The sequence below is a fragment of the Dermacentor variabilis genome, chromosome 2 (genome assembly GCF_050947875.1).
Source record: "Dermacentor variabilis isolate Ectoservices chromosome 2, ASM5094787v1, whole genome shotgun sequence".
Lineage (NCBI taxonomy): Eukaryota > Metazoa > Arthropoda > Arachnida > Ixodida > Ixodidae > Dermacentor > Dermacentor variabilis.
The window spans coordinates 175,414,191-175,431,248 of record NC_134569.1 but is presented as its reverse complement, the minus strand read 5'-3'; positions in this window follow the sequence as shown (position 1 = coordinate 175,431,248).

Here is a 17,058-nt window from a genome sequence, read left to right as displayed (position 1 = left end):
ACGGTATTGGGATACAGCCACAGGAACGTTCGCCTAGCCATTTTTAATTTCCTATGTGACACGAAAACACTGACTTATTGATGTGTTGTATATTTGTTGTTGCATATTTGATTTACGTCTACTTCATTTTAGAATATTTAAGAAGTAAGAACAGAAATTCACAGGTAAAATAATAATAATAACATTATTCAAAATTTCACTTGCTCATGTTTAAGTATATCCTTTACTTTATGTATTTCAATAATAGGTTCTTGCTACTACTCCTATCAAGGCAAGGCTGGCTATTGTATAAAACACCATTTTACCTCATTTAATATTGGTTTATATTCATTATTATTTATTTTTTATTTTTGTGTTATTTGTTAGCTAATATATTTTAGTTTTCTATCATATTACCACCTGTTTCGTGGCTTATGCCCCGTAGTGGGTTTGTGCCATTAATTGAGGCTTCTTCATCATCATCATCATCATCATCATCATCATCACTGCCACCATTTGTTGAGACCATAATAGCGCCGACACGATAAGTTTTTGTTTCAATTTGCAGTGCATATCTCCGAGAACACTAGAACGATCAGGTAAGACTTAACGCCGCATATTTATTTATTTGCTACGTGCTGCCAGCCTTGATGTCAGGCTTTAGGCAGGAGTGGGGTACATAACAATACAGTATATAGGAATCCAATGTACATTTTGTCGAGCAAGTACGGCATTAGAAGAACCCACATAAGCCATACAAAGCGAAGTACAAACAATATGCCACGACAATGTGAGGTATCGTTAGCTATTGCGGAATGCACTTAAGAAAGAAGACACCGTCGAACACTCAGCCACATTGGCAGGTAGGTCATTCCATGGGCGAATTGTGCTCGGCAAAAATGAGGCTTTGAACACATTAGTTCTGCACAAGAACTCGCTGACCTTCTTTGAATGGAAAGAACGGGTTTGTCGCTGGGTAAGTGAATGAAAATATGCATTTTTGTTTATTCCAAGCTGGTTATGGTAAATTAAGTAGAACATTTTTAGTCTTTCCTGTTGTCGTCTTACCTGTAGGGTCTCTAAATTGGCTGTTTGCAAAAGCGCTGATGGGGATTTTTTCCAACTATAACAATTATATATGAACCTGACACATTGGCGTAGGACATTTTCAAGTTTGGTAATATTGCAATTTGTGTGTGGATCGCAAACAATTTCTGCATATTCTGGAATTTATCTAATGAAAGTTTTGTGCGCGAGCAGTCTAATTTCTGTAGAGGATTTACTAAGGGTTCTTCGTAAATATCCCAGTTGTTTCATTGCCTTATTTACAGTGTACTTTATGTGGTCATTCTATTTCAGACCTGATGTAATTATGACTCCTAAGTATTTGTGTTTTGCAAGCTGAGATAAGGTGTTGTTATGAGATAGTGTAGCGGAACTTCAAAGGATTAGCTTAGCGTGTCGCAGTCATAGCTACTGTTTTTTATAATTAATGTACATTTGCCAAGTTGAGCACCAGACTCGAATTTTACGTAGGGACATATTTAACAATTTTAACAATTCCTGATCGTCGTGGCACAAAATCCCATGGTAAAGTATACAATCATCGGAAAACAGACGTATTTTAATTCATATATTGGCAGCAATATCATTTATAAAGACCAAGAAAAGTAATGGTCCCAGGACGAAGCCCTGAGGAACACCGGCCTATACAGGGGCAGGGTCCGTACTGATTCCATCAATATATACTGTTCGATGCCTGAATGATAAATATGCCGCTAGCCATGCGAGCAATGTATCATTCTTCAGAATAGGTTTAAGTTTCGAAAGCAGTTTTTGGTGGCATACTCCATAAAAAGCTTTCTCGAAATCCAGAAACATCATGTCTATTTAATTACCCCTGTCTAATGCTGCTGGGAGGTCATGGACAATCACTACTAACAGCGTTACCGTGGAATGTTTGTGACGAAAACCATGCTGTCGGCTATCAGTGATGCAGTTTTCCTCAGCAAAAGTGGAAATATGTGCGAAGATAATATGTTCGAGTATCTTCGCACATGTACATAATAAGGAAATAGGCCTGTAGGAAGAGACAAGAGACCGGTCGTGAGTATTGGGTATCGGTGCGATTTTAGCATGTTTCCAATCGTTCGGAAGTTCAGCACGGGACAATGATTTAGTAAATATCAAGCATAAGTACTTTGCGCACCATTCAGCGTAACGGAAGAGAAAGAAGCAGGAATGCCATCAAGTCCCGGCGACTTTCTGATATCTAGATTGAGCAGAAATGTCAGTACACCCTCTTCATTAATAGATAGATTATTTGTTTCAGGAATTCCGTCAAAAGCATTGAATTGTGGAATTACGTCATCATCCCTGGTGAACACGGAAGGTTCACCAGGGATGATGAAAAGCAACGCGCACTCGTCCAAAACAATTCGATGCCACACAGAGTGACTGAGTGCTTTCCACGCAGAATGAGAAACCCGCATATATTTGCTGATGTGCGTCCATAAGCACTCAAAGCATGCTTCAAACAATAAGCTCTTTCCTGCTGCCGCGCGTGCGGCTTAGCTCTGGTGCCCCATTGTTCGAGGATACAATTTTCTTAAGGAAAAGCGCGTGGCCAACACGTAATTGTCTTATCTCTTATTGGAATAAAGCGTAGACCGAGCGAGAACCTCTAATAAAACACCGAACTTCCTACGATTCTTCGGTTATGAAAAAAAATAGGAAACGCTAATTTCTAATTACTTCAACGCACGGGATTTGTGTAAAGCGGAGAAGCATTTAGTGAATTGCAGTGAAGCGAGTGAGAATTTTCGCGCCTATGCAGTGTAAGCAACCCGTTATAATAAAAACATTAAACCTCACATGGCCGCGCTTCTAGCCTTTACTATTATCTAAGGTGGTCCCCTTAGGTCTTAGCCTTGAAGCATAGCAGTATGTTGCAGTGGAGCGAAGAGAGAATTTGTTATAAAAACTGGAAATTCCCCTGGGCCACCGGTTCTAGTTTATTACTATCTCGGATGTGCACCATGGCCTCCTCCTGCCGGTATTTTTCTTTTCCCTCATTATACGATTTCACCGCAGTACACAGCAGTATTGTGAAGAAGTTTTTAAAGCACATTCACCATCATAAAATGCGCCTAACCCCCATCCCTTCCCCCTAAGAAAACAAGAACAATACCTACCAGATCACAAATGACGCAAAAAAACGTCCATAAGATGGCAGCAGAAGCAGGAGCGTAGTCTTCACAAATTGCTCCTCATCATGTAGATATACTAACATGCCATGGTTTTATTGGTATTGTGTAGACACAATTTTTGAAACCTACGCTGATACAAACAAGGCATATAATCTGAAAAAAATGTAGATGATTCTATATCGCTTTGTGGTTACGAGCGCAAGCGTAAATACTTGACCCACATCTGGTACGCTAACGAGAGACCTAAGAGAAACCACCTGACAAAAAAACAAGTGGAGAGGTTATCCAGCTGATGGTAGCATATTACTTCTACAGTTGGTCTTATATCTCGGATATCACTCAACTTGCCTAGAAGAAACGGTGTACTGACAGGGAAGCACTTCTGAATTTGCTCTTCATTTTCAAGGCATGCTGAAGTAAGCTTGAGTTCATTATATGTGCGTCCACGGGTGGGGTAAATGAAAATGCTTTCATTCAAACGTAAAACGTTGCAGAGTGTTCTCCTCGTGAGTAACAATAGAACTTTGTCAACAAGCCTAGTTCCCCATTTAGAGCATGAAAGGACGTACAAAAAGAAACGTATTTCATGATGGCGAATGTGCTTTAAAAAGCTTCTTCACAATACTTGTATTAAATGCGGTGACATTGTATAGCAAGCGAAAAGAAATACAATACTGGCAGACGAAGGCCTCAGGTGCACACCTGAGATAATCATAAAAGCTGCAACTGTGGTCCAGTGGGGTTTCCCGCTTTTATTACAAATATTGTCTTCGTTTCGCTGCAACACACTGTATGCTTGAGCGCGGTGGCCTCAGGTGAGCACCTGAGATAATAACAAAGGCTAGAGGCGTGGCCGAGTGAGGTTTACAGTTTAAAAAACACGGGTTGCTTACACTGCGTATGCGGAAAAATTGCTGCTCCCTTCACTGCAATACATTGAATGTTTCGCCGCATCCCAGAACTGCCGTGCGTTGAAACCATCAGAAATTGCCGTTTTCTTTATTCATAACCAAACAATCGTAGCAAGCTCGGTGTTTTAGTAGACTGTCCCCCCTGATCTACGCTTTAGTCCAATAGGAGGTGAGACAATTACGTGTTGGCAATGCGTCTTCCTTTCACGCATAGCCAGTGTAAGAAAATCATATGCTACGAAAAATGGGGCGTGAGCTAAGCCGCCCGCGCTGCAGCAGGAAAGTGGTTATGGTTTGAAACATGCTTTGAATGCTTATGGACGCATATCTGAAAATATATGCACGCTTCTCATTGCACTCAGTCACTCTGTGTGGCGTCGAAATATTTTGGACAAGTGCGCGGTCAGGACTCCCTTAGAGCGTTTCCACGCGTCTGAGATACGACGTGCTCGCCAGCATTTGTTGACGTACGCCGTAGACCAGTTATCAAGGCATCATAGAGGTTTCGCAGAGTCTTGTTCGTAAGCTTGCCTGGAACAGGTGCTGATTTGCCACTAAGGTCGCGGAGAGCTGCGCGGATCTCTGACTCGTGAAATTCTTCATCGAGTGTCGCATTTGTCTCTCCAGTGTAATCTCCGTGTTGAACATCGGGTCGTTCAGGTAAGTACTTGTCTAACAAGCGTGTCACGAGCTGTTGATCACTCGTGGTAGCCCGTTCCTTGTGCAAAAGGCGTTGCAGGTTTGCGACGCCACCTGCTGCCATTGTGGAGCTGCCCATCGTCTACGTTGCAGATGTCAAACCACTGTTGGCGGCTGAAAGTCCGGCGATGTTCTTCTACGGGCGATTGATGTGTGCGATCTTCCTACGAAGCTTTCGGTTGCACCTTTGCTTCTTCCATCTTGCGTGTAGTGATGTCTTGGCTTCCCAGAGGTAGGCTAGCCGGCTGTCGATCTTATCAACCTGGACTTCGGGTACAACCGTCTGTGTTGCCTTGTTCATGTCGTCATTGAGCACTTCTATCCATGCCTCGATGTCATCGATGTTCTCTTCACCTCTCTGTTGTTCGACTCACTGCTTTCGGAACTTGTCCCAGTGCGTTCATTTGAATAGCTTAGGAGGAGGGGGTGTACCCGCCTGAGGAATTTGTGTTTCTGTAATCATGTGGTCACTACTGAGATCTTCAAAGGCATTGCACCATGTTGCTTGAAGGATGTTTCGGACCGCCGTCCGGTCCGGCGTCGTGTCCCGTGCCGTTGATGTGTCCGTGCTGGTCGGCCCCGGGGAATCAGTAATAACAGTTAATTCGGCATTATGCAGGTCCTGCCGCAGGCGTGGACCTTTGTCTGTAGTGTAGCTATAGCCCAAGCCCTCGCTCGGGCCGTTAAAGTCTCCCACCCACCAGAAACGGACTTGCCCCCACCAAGGCAAGCGCCCCTCCAAATACAGAGAGGAAACGACCCCCCGAGTTACCCGGATTACTATATAGGTTGAGGAGAAATACCCTGTGTTTGCGTGTCCTATTGGGAAGGAAATATACAAGCATGTGTTCCGCATGTGTGCCGCATTCGCTGTTTTCTTGCACTACTATCTCTTTCCGAATTAAAATGGTGAGTCCGCGATGAACGGGAATCGGCGAGGCATGCGCAGTGTAAACTGGAAGCTTTGGTGGGTACCTACTTTCTCCTGTATCATTATTAGGTCGGGCTTGGGTTGCGCGTGTCACACGTATTGTTGCAGGAGTGGTCGCTTCTTAGTGAATCCCCGACAGTTCCACTGCCACACCTGAGCACGTTAGTGGGGCTGGTCATCGTGGTACTGTACTTGTGCGTTGTGTGAATGACTGTAGGGCCCATGGTGGGCATTATTTCTATGCCTGGGCGAATGCCTATTTGAGTCTCGATTTTGTCTATATGGGTTTCAAGCCTGTCTGTTCGAGCAGTGAGGTTACTGACCACAACGCCGATGTTGCAGATCCCGGTTTGAATTTCGGAAAGCAGCTTCCTGACCTCTTCTTGTTCTTTCCGGCAGTCATTTATCGTGCATGTGCTTTGCGCCTATGACTTACTGCTGATTAGATCGTGTCGAGCTCGGAACTGGCCGCCGCGCGTTTCTTTGCGGGCGGCGCCGCACTGTCATCGTTCGTGACGGGAGTCGGAACTAAAGCAGGCTTAGGTATAGATGGCTGCGCCATCAACTGTTTAATCTCACGAATTTCTTTGGCTAACTCCCGCATGACCATGTGCAACTATGCGTTTTAGCACTGTACTGCTTCTCATGCCACTTCCCTGGGGTCCCTCTTATTGCTGGGCTCCGAGGCAGTAGCTGCCTGAGCTTCGAGTCTCATGGAACCCTTAACCGCATCTGCCCAGCTCACCTTGTCAGGTAGGTCCGGGCATTGGCGGGCGGCTTGCTTCAGGCGCAGCGAGCTCGAACCGCCACCGCTCGCACCGGGGTTTTGCTGCGCACCCGCTCCGAGACCTGCTCTGCTGGCGAGATGGAGGCCCCGCAGGCGAGCGGGACCGGACCCCACCTCGAGAGTGGGAGCGGGGTGCAGTTGGGAAATGTTCGTTGTAGTTCTGCTGCTGTAGCTCGAAGGCGGCCTCCGCTGCTGCCCTCTGTCGATCCCGCGTCATTTCTTAACGAGATAGGGGATCTTGAATCGAGCCTTGCAGGTCTTGTCTGCAGTGGGATGCGCTCCCCCACAAAGGTGGCACCTTTTCGTGCACACACACACACACACACACACGGTCTAGGGGGTTTGGGCAGACGTCCATGTGATGGCCGACGCGATCGCACTGGTGGCACGCGTCAATCTGCTATCTGTGCAAGGTACACCTGAGCACTGCACCCCCGTTGTACACCCACATTGGGACCCGGCCACCACCGAAGTCATGATGACCGTCGTGGTCTGCTGAGTCTTTTGGCCGCCAAGGCATTCGGGTTCCTCTTGTTGACGATATTGAGGTGAATGGCCTTGACGTCTTCTTCGACAGGAATGCATCGGACGACTCCTTAACTGTATAGTCGGGCGCAGTTTCATACGCCTTAATCTCGCACTGGTGCCCGTCGACCTTAAAGCTGTCGAGTCGGCCGTACCGTTCTGCAATTGGAGAGTGAGGGGTACTCACAACGGTGATATTTTCCTGCATATTCGGCCAGACAACGTCTTCTGTGGCGTCTTGTGGAGATCCGCTTGCTACACTATATAGGGCCGCATCAAGGCGGACGACCCCAACTGTTACAACGTTTAAGCCACTCCGCGGCCTGATAACAACTTTGTGGTTACTACGTGGAAGGGGGGGCATCTTCCCTGCCTTCAAAACTTGCTGCTTGTGAGCATGTGGGCCTCGCTGCGCCTTGTTCTTGCCTCCAACGCCGGCTTGAAAGGCTGATGCGATGTTAGGGTTAGCGCGCTTGCCCCCAGGGAAAATTCGTACGCGCGGGCCAATAGTGCACCATCCTGCTTCGTCGGAAATTTCGGTGGGTGAGATATCAGTTGCTTGAACTTGTACTTCCATAGCAGCTTGAAGAAAGTCGACGCGCAACCGTAACTGGGGCTCACGTAGCGGCCGGAGCACTAAGCTTAGGAGTAAGCTTAGCTCGGTGGCGCAGCGGCTCGGCAGAAATAGTCTAATAAAGCGGTGAAAAAGCAGTTCCCACCTGGAAGACGTATATCGGTAGAGTCAGCATAACTTGCTGGAGATGATGGTGCAAAAGTACAGAGATATTTAGCAAGAACACTGCGAAACAATTTACGAAAGACGGAGCCGATTTGTGCATCCGCTCCCTTCGGCTTCTTCTACAGCCACATGTTACTACGCATCTGGGGTATAAGGGAAAACTAAACAAAGGTTTGTGCTGTCGTCTTGCGGAGCCGTAACAGTAGCTTGCGTAGCAGCATAGTCGGTAAATACACTCGTGCCCGCCGACATCACGTATAACTACGCCGTGAACGTTCGGCAATGCTCCCGTTAGAAGACCGCTCTCAACGCGGGTATGCAGCGACAAAGCAAATCGTGTGCTACGTCTCTTGCTCGTTTTGCTGCTGTCTGTTTTGCCACCGTCAATGTTGAACTTTACCACTGCGTCACCGCCTCACTTGAAGGAGCTGCCGCTCTGAATTCAAAACAATATTGCCCTTAAGGCTGCTGCTGGCGCTGCTTAAGTTGCATTGCAAATTGTTGAGCAGCTAACACGGATGTGTAGTATTATATTGTATAAAAGGTGTGCAATGCTGGGTGCGGCAAAATGTTCTAACTCCAATGAATCCTCATAACTACTGTTGCGATGCACTTAACATATTTTAACTTATAGTGTAAAGAACCACCTACATAAAATCAAATCTACTTTTAGAAAAGACCACACTTTGCGCAAATGCGAACATTGAGTAGCTTCGGAAATGCATCAATAGCAGTATAAGTCTTGTCTTCGTGCAAGTCACTTCATGGAATTTTTAATGCCCGAAGAAGAGCAGCCAAATTGAGGTGAGCAGTAGTTGAGACAGTGCTTTTTAACATATACGGGACTTCATAATGAGGAGAGTTAGGTCCGTGCTCCTTGGGGACCATTCTGAAGCGGAAAAGAAATAATCGGCGTTTTTCGTGCGCCATCCTGCAACCCTTTAGCCTCGTGAGCCGGAGACAAATACTGCTGATACGTCTGCTGATGGCTTTCAAGGTGTGATTCGACTCAAGGCAGGACCTTCTTCTTCATGAAATGTACCATATGATTTGCGCTGTTTGCTTTGGCTTTATTTGCCAATAAAATCCACGGCATCTGTCTATCACAAGTGATTGCCACAAGAACCATCACTGATTCAGGGCGAGAAACTTTTGAGGTAATGCTTCTACCTACACTGGCTTCTTCTGAAAATACTTGCCAACACCATTTCGTTTGGTGGCCTCAATACCACTTCCTGTTCCACATTGCCTCATCTCTGAAGGGAGAGCTGCGTTGGCGTGCGGTGATTCTTTGGGTTGAACGTTACCCAATTTCTTTACTTTGGGTTATTTGTCGCTTTTGCAATTTATTTCTAAAGTTCGCGGGAGCTTCTGCCGTACCATTTAATCAGGCTCAATCTTGCCTCTGCGTAGAACCACTGCTATATACAGAGAGTGGCTTCGTTTAAAAATCCATTGCTATAAGGGCCCCGCTACGCAGAAAATCAGATGTCGTTGGCGTCGTTCGTGCGTTGACCTCGCGTTGGACGTGCGTTGTACGTTTACTAAAACTCCCGACGGAAGTAAAGAATTAATAAAATTCATTTGCTGGTACAAATATGTTTGCATTGACGCGGAATTTCTCACGAGGGTACTGTAACTAATGGAAAGTATCTGTGCTGAAACGAAATTTGGGGTTTTGGTGGACATCCAACCCACGATGAGAAACAGCCACGAGAACTCGTGGTTTCAAGCGTGTTAGAGGGGGCCATTCATTCATTCATTCATTCATTCATTCATTCCTTCTTTCATTAAACTTAACTTGCCGAAAGAAGTCGGAGTCGATGTGGTCGGGGCCCGTAGTCGAGGGCTCCGCCGGCCTTTGCTGCCCGCCAAACCAGTTGAGTTAGGGCTAGTAGTTTTGCGTGATCCGAGCTGGCGAGTAGTACCTCCCACTGCTCCTTATTAAGGGTGTATATGTGTAGGTGTTTGACTACCTCGACGGGTTTGTTGGGACAGTCCCGTGAGATGTGAAACAGAGTTGGTTTTCCACTACGCTAAGGGCACTCGGCCTTGCATTTTTCAGAAAACGTTTTGTTCAGTAAGGTAAGATTAGGGAATACGCTCATTTGCATTTTACGGAGATCGTTGGCTTCCGTACGCTTGAGTGACGTGTGAGGTTGTCCGAATGTCTGTCGGTCGAGTCTGTGATACGTGAGGCTGTTTCTGCTAGAACTGGAAATACGAGTGTGTGAAAGTGCGATCACCTGCACCGCTAGGTTGTAAAGTTCTTGAGCTAGGGCGTTGGCTCTCTGGTTGCCCGGAATGCCGACGTGGACGGGTCACCATATAACTTTGTGGTGATGTTTGAGCTTAGTAGGGATCGGGACCCTTATATTTTTGGGGACCAAGCCTTTCATGAAGAGTTTACAGGCATCCTGTGAGTGATAAGATCGCGGATTCATTGTGAGATTCTTCTTGCTGTCTAACGGCGTTGACAATAGCTGCCGCTTGCACTTCGTCCGTAGAAATGGTGACGATTTTATTACTGCGGATGAGGTCTAAGTTGTGATGGACCGCTGTGTAGATTAATCTTCTCTTGTTGGATAAGTGTACTGCATCTACGTAAGTAACGTTGGGATTATCCTTGTACATAGTGAGCATCTTGGCTCTGGCCTGTCTTCTGCCCAGGTGTCTGGTGTGTTGCATGTCCTGTGGAAGGAGTGCGATAGAGATATGTTCTCTAATGAGCGAACATACCTCTAATGTAAGGAGCTAATCTGTGCCCTTGTATGCTGGATGCGGGGGGTAGCCCGCACTCTTGAGGATCGCCATCCATAGTGGGTACTGCTGAGGAGTTCACGTTGAGACAGCAATACTGCAGTTTTGAACTAAGCAAAGCTATTGTGCACCCCTAGAGACAGGCGTTTGTCCGTGGCGGTATGTTTGGGAAGACTACGAGCAACTTTGCAGGCATTCCTAACAATAACTTCGACTTTCGCATCTTTGGCCTTGCTTGTGTTGTGGTACGGAAGGCTATAGGTAATTTTGCTTAGTACCAGTGCGCGGACAAGTCTAGGGGTGTCTTTTTCACTCACGTCTCTCGGATGGCTGGTTATCCTCTTGATAATTCTGGCAACCTGCTTAGTGATTGTGTTTAGCTTGTATAGAGTGTGTCTGGCGCATCCGTTGCTCTGGATCCAGAAACTCATGATGCGGATGAGATCCATTTCCTTGACTATGTGTCCGTTCACTTGAATATTGATGGGGCCGTTGCTTTTATATCGTTGGTTGGCCATGCGTATCGCTTCCGACTTCGCTGGTGCGCATTGGAGCCCGCTGCTTTTGGCGAAGGAGGACACTGCATTTACTGCTTGTTGAAGAGTGTCCTACTTGTACCCGAAAGAGCCCTTGTACGTCCAGAGAGTTATATCGTCAGCCTGAAGTGTGTAACCTGGATCTTCTATTTGGGTCAGGTGTATGGAATTTCTCTTCAAGGCTATGTAGAACAGGAGTTGCGAGATTATGGAGCCTTGAGGTGTACCCTTCTTGGGCATTGTAACATTCGCGGTGCTGGTCGCATTCTCCGTTGCAATCTACAGATCAGATTGCCCCGCTTGCCACGATATCTTCCTTTCTTTAGCCACTCCCTGATTGGCTGTTTAGCGCTCAAAAAGCGCGTCGCCGACCGAATAAACGTCATTGTCTTCCTGGCGCTTTGTTGGTCGTCTATTCCCTGGGCCGGTCGTCCTGCCGCCCTCAGCGTCTAGCCGTCGAATACGTAACAGCATGTCGAACGGGTCCGACCTGGTTTGATGCAGGCCTATAGTCACCGTAAGTCCATTCAAAAAAGATGAGACGTAGTTATATATACTCTCTCCGCAATTTGTCACGTTGAGCTTGTCGAGCGCTGCTTCGTGTGAGAGATTGTCGAAGGCTCTTTTCAGGTCTAGGCGTAGTAGGAGATGTTCGCCTCCTGTGGTAATCTTTGGCATTTCTTCGCTGATGAGCAGGAAGGCATCTTCTGTGGAGAGCCCTGGCCTGAACCCGACTACGGTCGCAAGGAAGTAGTGGTTGGGTTCTAGATACCTTTGTAATCAGGTGGTTGTCATCCTTTCGAACATTTTCCCGAGACAGGACGTGAGGGATATTGGTCTAAGGGCTTCTAACGTAGGTGCTTTTGCCGGTTTGGGGATGATGATTATACTGGCTTTTTTCCAGCTATCTGGTAAGTGACCCCGGCTCCAGGATTTATCGTTGAAGTGATGTGTAAAGGGCTTCATCGCTGAGGTTTCTTATATTAGCAATTGTCATCTTGTCTTGACCCGGCGCTCTGTTCTTCCAGACAGCTTGTGCTGCTTGTAAGCTTCGTGCACGCTAATGGGTGCGTCTAGGTGGGGGTTCGCTTTTCCCGTTTATGGTTTGGTACATGGAGGTATGTTGTTGGGTCCTGTATACCTCTCCTTAATTTTTTCAATGAGCTCTTCATTGGTGCCTTGGAACACGTTTGCTATCTCGCGTAGTGTTCTGTTAGTCACATTATTGGTTTTGCTCGGTTCTTGCATGCATCTAAGGATATTCCATGTTTTTGTTGTACTGAGAGTGCCTTTGAGGAAGTCACAGAATTGCAACCCATTATCTGTCGCCCGTTTGGACTCGTAGATGTCGGCCTTTTCTGATAGCCCAGCAATACACTTGCATAGCTTCTTGTTTAATATTTGTGATTTCCACCATTCCAGGATGCTCCTTCAGGCCTCCCGCATCTTTAGGAGGTGAGTATGCTCAACTTCCGTTTCATTAGTGCGCTTGACCTGTTTAGTTACAGCTTCGTGCTGGCTGTGCATTGCTTCTGCGAGGTCCAGCCAGTTCTCTTGTTCAATGTGAGTTTTCTTACGGATGGTTTTCCAAGCGGTGAGATTCGCTTCTCCCGTGGCTACTCTCCTTATATAGGATGTTTCCAGTGAGAGAATCAGGATGAGGTGATCGCTTCCGAGGGTCTCGTCCAGAGTTTGCCAGCTCGCATTTTTCAGGTTCAGGGTGAAAATGATATCCGGGTTCGTGTCTCCCCGTTCGTGTCAACCCGTGTTCCCCGTTCTTGTGTATTGCATGACGTCGTTTTGAAGGGTAAAACCGAGTTGAGCCGTATCGTGGTCCAAGTTATTGCCCTTAGCGCTGTCATACGCGTAGCCCCGGGTACCACAGAAGGCTTTGAGGTCTCCCAACACCACCACGCTGTCTTTGGTCCCCGCCATGTTTTTGACATATTTTAGGATCCCTTCTAAGGTTTCTTTTTTGTTCTTTGTTGGGCTGTATATGTTTAAGATATGCGTGTAGAGTTTACTCCTCTTTCGAGGCAGAATTGCGATGATCTGCTGATATGTGTCAATGTGGGAGATCGTGGTTTGTGCTGCAGTTACTGATTTGGATACCAACGTGGCTACTTCGGATTGTTGTAGTCTATTAGGGTGCAGTATCCCCTGAGTTTAACGGGATGGACCTCTGCGTCCTGAAGGCAGTGACGTCGGGAGGTATAGGTAGAGTGTTAATGTACTTTAGCAGTTCTGACGATTTCTTGTGAAACGTTCGACGGTTCTACCGCCGAACTGAATAGAACGTTCACTAAAAGCTTTTCCTCGAGCACGACAGTTAATCTTCCAGATGTGCCGCCCCACAGATTTTCCATTATCTCACCAATAAATATTGATGCTTCTGGCATTGCTAAATTAATCTAATCTATAAAGCACAATTCATCTCCGTGGTGTGATGAAATTAGTTCTAAATTCCTAAAAAGCACCTGCGCTTATAGTACAATTATACTAACAAAACTGTTCCAGCAGTGGCTCGTTTTCTAAAGCCTCCGTAACGACTGGAAAATCGGGAAGGTCGTTCCACTTCACAAATCTGGTAATAAGCACTTGCCTCAAAATTATCGTCCCATTTCACTCACTAGCACATGCTGGAAATTATTACAACATAATTTTTTAAAACATTGCCACCTTCTTTGATGACAACTCTTTTTTTTCATCTGCACAGCATGGTTTCCGTCAAGCATATTCCTGCGAAACGCAGTTACTGTTATTCACTGATAAATTACATCGCATTCTTAACCAGTCATCTTGCGCCGATTGCATCTTTTAAGTTTCGCTAAAGCGTTTGATAAAGTGTGCCATGAATTGTTGCCTTATAAATTAAGTCATTTTAATCTTGATCCACAGGCCTTTAGATGAATTCAATCTTTCCTCCTCAACCGCTGGCAGTTTGTTTTCACTAATGGCACAACCTCACCACTTACTAAGGTGCTATCTGGTGTACCACAAGGATCCGTCCTAGGACCACTTCTATTTTAATTTATATTAATGACCTTCCGTCCACCCTATCTTCTGCCAGTCACATTTTTGCTGACAACTGCGTAATTTTCCGAGAAATACGTAACCTCAAGGACATTATTACTCTCCATACCGACCTTAATTTGGTCTCTAACTGGTGCAAAACTTGGAAAATGAAATTAAATATTAACAAATTTAAGTTCATGCGCCTTTATCGCTGCTCTCACACTCCCCCTTCTTATTGTCTTATTGTCATTTCTCTTGATTCAATCGCATCATACAAATATTTAGGCGTACATATATCACGACACTTAACATGGAATGCCCACATCGAATACGTTACCAATAACGCTAATCGCATGTTAGGGTATTTGCGTCGCAACTTCTCTGCTGCTCCATCGTCCTTAAAGCTCCTACTTATGCTACCTAAGCTTCAATGCGCGCCGTCTATATGGGACCCCGCGCATGAAAATCTTATATCTTCTCTCGAACTTATACAATATAACTCAGTTCGCTTGATCTTTTAAAAATGCAACCGTACTACAAGTATCAGCCATGAAAACTAACCTTTCTCTCCCATCTTTAAAATCTCGCCGGAAAATCAGTCGCCACACTCTATTACACAAGGTATATCATCACGTCACGCCACACGAGGATATTATTTCACCACCGGAATACATCGCCCATCGCATTGATCATCAGCACAAGGTTGGCATCAAAAAATTCAATACTAAAGCTTGTTTTCAGTCTTACCTTCCCCATACATCTGTCGAATGAAACCGCCTCCCTCCTGGTATTGCAGCCATTGAAGATATTGAACACTTCGTGATGCACTAACAGCCTTTGTTTATCTTGGAGAATGTTGAAGTTATGTTCTAACAAAATTCACTGTATTGTGTTTATTTTCTTTGTGAGCTATATTACCCACTTCCCTCTGTAATGCCTTTGGCCCTGAGGGTATATTAAATAAGTAAATAAGTAAATAAAATAAATAAATAAATATCTCTACTCGAGCTGTTGTGGCTTTAAGGTTTTGACCCGTGTTGGCTGTTATTGAGATCTACCATGCTACTACCGAATGTGGGGTTCTTGAGTACCACTGTGTCTGGTTCTGCCCTCCTTTTCTGAGCTTGTTTAAGGGAGCCTGTTTGTTTTCGAATCATTTCGACATGAGCGTTGTGCTTCATCAACATATCGTATTTGTGTTCGAGCAGCTCAAAAGCCTGTTTGTCCTGTCATCTATGTTTTTAGACATACGATCAACGTTTCTCCGGAAGGTCGTTAGTTGTTGTCCTACCACGTTTATGATTCTGGTCTCGAGGTCCGCGAGTTTGCATTTTTCCCTACTGCGGTTAAGCAAGTTGATGGCGAGGGGTGTAGGTGGCGTTTCGAGTGCTCTTGGTCGCCTATGCTCTTCTATTTGTTTGTATTCGAGCCTATCTATTTTGTCTAGCTTTTTACCAGTGTCGGTAAGACTTTTGACCATTTCGGTCAGTTTCTTATTCTCGTCAATCAGCTACTATTCACTCTCAGAGATGATTTGTGGTGTTAGGCTAGGAGCGATGGAAGATACAACACTCGCCCAGCTCACCTTGTTGGTTTCTAGACCTCTCGTGTTGTCTGTCCGGCTCCGGTATCTGCTCTTGTCTCGTCCCCTGGCGCCACTTCTGGATCTATGCCTGGTGCATGGGCCCCAGTCTCTGGATCTTGACCTCGATGTACCCGTGCGTGTGCCTTGTGCGAAGAAGCTTCCTCGTCTGGAATTTTCCCTGTGTCGTTCTGCAGGCGGCTAAATAAAGTTGTTTCTCTCTCTCCCCCCTAGGCGCGTTGTTGGCGATGTTGGTTGAGTCAGTTTCTGTGCTCAGCCATTTCTTTTGTTTCGGGTTTGGTAGAGTTCTTCTTGTCACCCTGGCTTCCCTTAGTCTTTTCGGGCACTCCCTGGAACCGGCTAGGTGTTCACCCTTGCAAGTGCTGCACACCGGCTTGTACTGATGGTCTGCTAGATGTTCTTTTGCCCCACACGTGCCATAGACTCTCAAATTTGGGTGATGGAAAACGTCGCAACGGTGTCTGGATTTCTTGCACTTGGTGTAGAATTGTACTGTGCTTCTGAAGGGGTGGCCAAGTTGCGCCCCTGCGCAGTGGTACACTCTGCTTGGTATGTAGGGGCCATCAAAGAAAATGACTGCAGAGGAGCTATTGAAAGACATCCTTGCTCTGACAATATCCACATCAACGGACCGGATAAGTAATTCGTTTAGGGGCATTTCCGGTTCGGTGTGAGGATCTACTCCGTGAATGACTCCTTTAAGGATTCTTCTCCTTGGGGCAGATACACGTTCACCACGCGTTGTTTCCCTTGAGTGTTAGGTTCTTGATTGATCCGATTGGCAGAACGTCGTGCTATTAGGCCATAGAAAAAACGCAAATGTTGGAGCCTATCTTGTGTCCTACGAGGAAGTTCTTGTAGATCACCTTGCTCGCCGCTGAAATCGCGTCAGCGAGCTGCGTTGGTGTTAAGTATTTTATCGAGAGACCCTGCGTAAGTCTCAGAACAGTGTTGAAGTGGCTTCTCGGTAGTGGAGGAGGTGGTTCTCATCCCTTCTTGCCGTCAGGTTTCTTGGCGGTCGTCGGAAGAGTGCTCTCGGACGACGAACTTTCACGATGTTGGTTTCCCATGCTTTTCTGTCGCGCCAGCTCTCGCTTCTTCTTAAGTGAGATGACCGTTGTCCTGCCCGCAACGACGTCGGAATCGTCTGACGACACGGTGTTCTCCGTGTCCTCAAACTGGGAATCCACGCTTTCGGTAGAATTGACCTCCAGCATGCTCCATATGGTGCGTTCCCCCACGACGCTACCCGGTGTCTCCAATGCTTCTCTGTGGCGTCTCATGCTTTCCCACACAGCACACAGTGGTGGCGGCGCAGTCACCGCTTCAAAACTTCAGACTCAGAAAAAGGCGAATCATCCACT